The following is a 6000-nucleotide window of genomic DNA, read 5'->3' on the forward strand; positions in this document are numbered from 1 at the left end:
GCACACAGCGCAACCTGATCCACACAGGGATCCCACTGCAAGGCAGCCCCGCTGCAGCCCCTTCCCCACTCCAAAGGGGTAAGCGGGCTCCTAACTGCAGCTCCCGCCGAAAAACTGTCCCATCGCCCCAGTCACAGCTTGCACTGAGAAACCACCCATCGCCTTTGCCCCGAGCTGTGACTCATGCCTGAAATCCAAAAGGACCAAACCACGTGGTGGAGAAGGAGCCCACCCAGACCACTCCCAGCAATGCCAGCCAGAGCCAGAGATACCGTCTGCCCAGCTCTTCCCCTATGTAAATGAGCATGAACTTACATAATCGAATACCCCCTTTGGTTACTTCTGGGTCAGTCATCCTGGCAGCGTAGAAATTAACCCCATCTCAGCTGACCCAGGACATTCCACCCCTTACTCTATACCATTTATGTCATGCTCAGGTCCTACGCTTACCAAAATGTTTCAACTAACTACAGCCACCTTAAATATACATGTATACATACATCTTTTTTTTCCTTAGTTCATGCCATAATCTCACTCCTTTGAAATGTTCATTGAGTCCATGACTTTGGACTTTACCTATCAGGGCAGTTTCCTGTGACAGGAAAGCTGGCATGTCACGTTGGACTGTTATATTGATGCATGCTGCATTTGGAATGGGTAGTTTGTGCTCGTGGTTTGCAGGTCAAAGGCATCAACCTCGAGGAGGTGGCTGGATGCCAGTTGTTGGAGCCAGCTCTGGTTCCATCATTGCCACATTTTGTTGAGTTTTGTTGAAGTTCATTCTTTATTAACTTGAAAGACATTTACTGAATATTGTTAGTCTGGTATATAGTATTATGCAGTAACTACCATCATACAGTTCACCTCATGGGAATATTCTCACCCAGAATCAGATCCCCCTGAGGTACACACCAGACTCCTCCATCCTTCAGCATTACCCACCACATGCACCCAGGTCCCTGAGCAATAGCAATCCCATGGACGGGTTTGCCTTTGCCCAAGGCAGGAGTGACCCAGACTGTTTTCCCCAACACATTCTTCACGAGCACCACAGGGACTTTATCCCCTCCTACAGAGTGTGGAAGCTTTGATTGGGCAGGGCCAGCTCGACTGGTACATCCCCCAGTGTTAACTAACCAGTTGGCCTTTGCTAAATTTGAATCCCAATTTCTAAAAGTTCCACCACCCGTTGCTCTTGGTGTAGTCTTTAACAGCCCATTGTACTGTTCTGTTTTCCCAGAGGCTGGCACATGATAGGGGATGTGATATACTCAATGCCATGCTCTTTGGCCCAAGTGTCTGTGAGGTTGTTCTGGAAACGAGTCCCATTGTCTGACTCAGTTCCCTCTGGGGCGCCACGTCGCCACAGGACTTGCTTTTCAAGGCCCAGGATAGTGTTTCGGGCAGCGGCATGGGGCACAGCGTATGTTTCCAGCCATCCTGGGGCTGCTTCTACCGTGGTGAGCACATCGCGCTTGCCGTGTCGGGTTTGTGGGAGTGTAGTACAGTCGATCTGCCAGGCCTCCCCATATTTATACTTCAGCCATCACCCCCCGTACCACACAGGCTTTAACTGCTTGGCTTGTTTGATTGTAGCACGTTTCACAAGTGTGAATAACCTGTGCAATAGTGTCCATGGTCAAGTCCACCCCTCGATCATGAGCCCATCTATATGTTGCATCCTTTCCTTGATGACCTGAGGCATCATGGGCCCACTGAGCTATAAATAACTCACCTTTGTGTTGCCAGTCCAAATCTACCTGAGCCACTTTAATCTTGGCAGCTCCACCCACCTGATGATTGGTTTGATGTTCTTCAGTGGACCGACTTTTAGGCACATGGGCATCTCTGTGGTGCAGGTTCTGTAGCCAAGCAGCAATATCTTGCCACAATTCAGCAGCCCAGGAATACCCGCTTTGGTTACTTCTGGGTCAGCCATCCTGGCAGTGTAGAAATTAACCCCATCTCAGCTGGCCCAGCACAGTCGCTTTTGACTATTCAGTTGCCAAATTTTCTGTAATTTGTGAGGACTTGATTTCTTTGAATACAACATCCCTCTGGCAATTTTGGTTTAAGTCAGACTGTGGAGTCTACGTCGCTGGGCCCACATCATCTCACTATTCACCTACCAGAACCCAGTCTAAATGCAATGGACAGGAGTATCCATCACCAAATAAGAAGCACATTCATCTGCTTTTGGTTGGTACAAATTACTGTAAAAAACTGCTGTACATCACTCAAAATGTGCAAGTACTGTGTCTAGCAAGTATTTTCATCACCATTACTTCTGTGCAAACTATAGCTTCTCTATTATTTTTGGTAGAGCAGTAACTCAAATGTTTCTTTGTGTGTTGGGAAATTTCATGTTTGTACACTAAAAACTACAAATTTCTTACATGAAATTCTAATTAAATTTTGTGGTTTGATTTCTAAATAACTCATGAGCTCAGTGTAAATGCACAATTCCTCTTTGCACGGCTTTCTAATTTGTATTTATATCTACATATAAATAAATAAGAGAATAATTTTAGGCAGTTTGCCGTGGCGTCATATTCGAACTGTACAGCACTAATGGTTATTAATGACACAAAAGAGAATGATAAACATCTGACCTCTAGTGGCAGCTATCTCACAAATAAGTGTACAGCATACTTGATGTGGAAGAAGTGACGGAGTTGGAAAGGGGGAAAAAAAGCTGGAATTGTGGAGTGAAGCCTGAACTTTCAATAGCTGCTTTGTTAGTTTTTGTTTAATTATCTTTTCTATTGAGATTCCACTTGAGAATCCAGGATATTTTTGTTTCTGAAACTCTTCTTCTTGAATATTCAGAGTTTGTTACTATGTCTAAGTGTGTGTGTGGTCTTCCAAAAAGAGGTTTTCCAGAAGAAATACAGCAATATTCTAATAGGTTTTATATCTTCATATAGGAAGGTTTCGGTAAATTTGTCACATTGGTTGTTTTCCCTCCATGCACACACGGTGATTCAACAAGCACATTTGGATCCTCATTAGACTTCATTCTTTCTCCTCAATTGACACATAACATTTCCCCAGTGAAAATACATGCTTCACTATCAGCACTCTGTATGTCAAAGCTTTCATTCCTATTGGGCTAAAAATACAGAAGCTATTTCATAAACAAAGGTCATAACCTTTCTAATCAAGTGGTTAATCCAAATATTAAATCCCCTCCATGAGAAACAACAGCCTTGTTTTTAACCTGCCGTAAGATTAAATTTCAAAGCGCTAGTTTACACAAACTTTCTCCTAAGCCAAAGACATTATTTGCAAGCTAAGGTTAAACCTACTTTTCATTACAGCTTTGAGAAGACTTCAGACCACTGATACGGTCTTTTTAACACGATGGTGACAAATCTGCAGGAGGGCTGGAGCAATATCAGTTTCAAAGGGTCATTATTTTTTGAGCTGGAGTTAGAATAACTTATGCTTATTTCCTGAAGCCAGAACGAAAATGAAATTACGTATGACACAAAACATTTTGTACATTAAAAACAAGTCCGTACAGCTATATAAAAATATGATTTCTGTAAAAACAGCCATGATAGCAAATATTTTAGCCCAATTAAGTAATTCGATTAATTAGAACATAATTGCTGACAAAAACCCATTTGAGAAGGGCATAGACTAATTACCGTATCATTTCATGTTAATATTTTTCATAAAGATGTTAAATTACAATAGTTATATTTAAACATCCTTTTATGTTTGAGCCATTTATATGTTTTCTATTTATTAGAAAAAAATATGTAATATTTTTCATCTAGAAGCCTCTGAGAATCAGATTTCTCTTCCGTCTGTTGAGACTAGTTCAAAATCTCCTTCCTGATCTTCAAGGTACTTTGGCACAAGCCCAAGATACCCAATGGCTTGTCCTACAGAAGATGTCAAAGCGAATTTACAAAAAAAATACGTGAATTTAAAGTGAATATAACTTGAGGATATATAATTTCTCTACGGACACTCATTTAGGAGTCAGCTGGCCATAATTACCTTAACTTAATTCACGCTCAAAGTGAATTAAACCAAAGTAAACTAATGGTTTCTCAACATGGGAGAGACACTGTACAATAAGCTCTGTGTAAATTCACAATTCATCAGCTACTTTGCTCTGACTTCCCTTGTGGAAATGCAGCGTGCCTTCAAGGTACCTTTGTATGAGGTAACTTAATTTTTTTTTTTTTTTTTTTTAGGGAAAAAAAAAAGCTATACATGGAAGTGTTGGCTGACTGATAGCAGGTGCAGAAGTGATTGTATTTCAATGGTGCTACGTGTAGAAAGAAAGTCAGAGTGTATCATCTGTGTAGTAGAAGTTTCCCTGCCATTTTGTGACCGTAATGGCACTTTCCATGCTATAGGGGTGATTTTGAACTGGAGAAAGCCAAATAGCATTTTTGATGTTTCCATAGCAGGGGAACAGGCAGCACGTTGGTACAGAGTACCTGGTGTACTGTCAATTCACATTTTTATTCACCCTTCAGTTGAGTAACTTTACCACGTAGAAGTGTAGAGAAGCCTTAACCATTTCTGAATGAAAACATCCAAAAGCAGTTCCATGCTTTAAATTTACATGGTTAGCCAGCTTGGTTTAACTTTACTGAGTATCTCAGTATTAATTTTCCCTTAAATTATTTTCCGCATTTCTTTATTCATTAGATTTAACAGCATTTACTGTTAGCATAAACAAAGGAAAGCAATAAGGAATATGGAGAAATATCCCTACTTGCAGTACCCCTTTTAAATTTGATCAGCATCGTCAGGCAGTCTCTGACATTATTATCCAGTTATGAAAACATCCCTGGCCCTATTCATTCAGCCATTTCTGCTCATTTTTCCAGGCACAGAAAGTTTGCGCCGTAGCAGGCCTTGTCAGATTTGGAGCCCTTCCAGTACCTGATGAGCATATTAACAGTGCTCCCATTCATAGAGGGGAGCCTGCCAGTTCTATCTAATTTTAGTTAAGTTGCTATTTATAGTTAGATCGCTGTGTTTTCTCTTGTGAAAGCCTTGCAACTGCTAGGCGTGGAGGGGATATATTTTTGTGCTGTTTTATTTGGCCTACAAAAAGTTCACAGTTGTAATTTACCTAAGTCTAAAATAGCCTGCAGTCCTCCTGAAGTAACGATGATGCTCCACGTAGCAATTTACACCAAAAATATTGTGAGACTGTCCACCAAGATCCTCACCGTGGAAATAGTATAGGCAACCCAGAAGTCAGATGATAGTACAAAATCATGGTCTTTGCTAAATATTACTGTATGCAGAAAGGTTTCAAAGTCCAAAGGATGGGGAAAAGGGGGCAAAAGGAGATTTTGGGGCCAGACCTCTCTTTGCTGTAACACCTGCAATACGGTTTAATTGAACTGAATTCTTTCTGCCTTGTGTCACTGTATAAGAAAGAGCATACTAATAACAGTAGTAATAATACCTACCTTTTCACTCGTGTATTTTGTGAGAATTTATTCACTAGCTTTTCAATTAGTGTTAAATGCCAAGTAATGTTATTGGGGAAGAGATCCTCTGCTTTAGACTTGGTGACCAAATTATATATCATAGGTTGTTACGACTTGGGCCTTTCATTAATGTGCCAAGAATTTATGCTCCACTGTGAACAAATATTCATATGAATATATATACATGCCTATATATATATGGACATATGTGTGTGTATATATATGGTAATTTGGGAGACAGATGAGAGGAAATCAACATTACAGTTCATTTTATCTTGCAGCAAAACATGCATATGAAAAGGGAGCACTTCGCACCTATTTCATTTAGGAATACAGTGTTCAAATCATGTAAAATCTAGTGCTGCAAAGTTGCATAATGATCCTTGGGCAAACACAGGTTGGCCTCTTCTAATTAAAAAGACATATCATTACATGTTTTAGTAATTGATAATTTATTCGCTGTTTTGTTGACATGACAGGATGGTGGTTGCAAAATTAAATTTATTTTTGGAAGTTGAAACTGGGGTTC

This window comes from Caloenas nicobarica, chromosome 1 (assembly GCF_036013445.1).
Source record: "Caloenas nicobarica isolate bCalNic1 chromosome 1, bCalNic1.hap1, whole genome shotgun sequence".
In the NCBI taxonomy this organism is placed as follows: domain Eukaryota; kingdom Metazoa; phylum Chordata; class Aves; order Columbiformes; family Columbidae; genus Caloenas; species Caloenas nicobarica.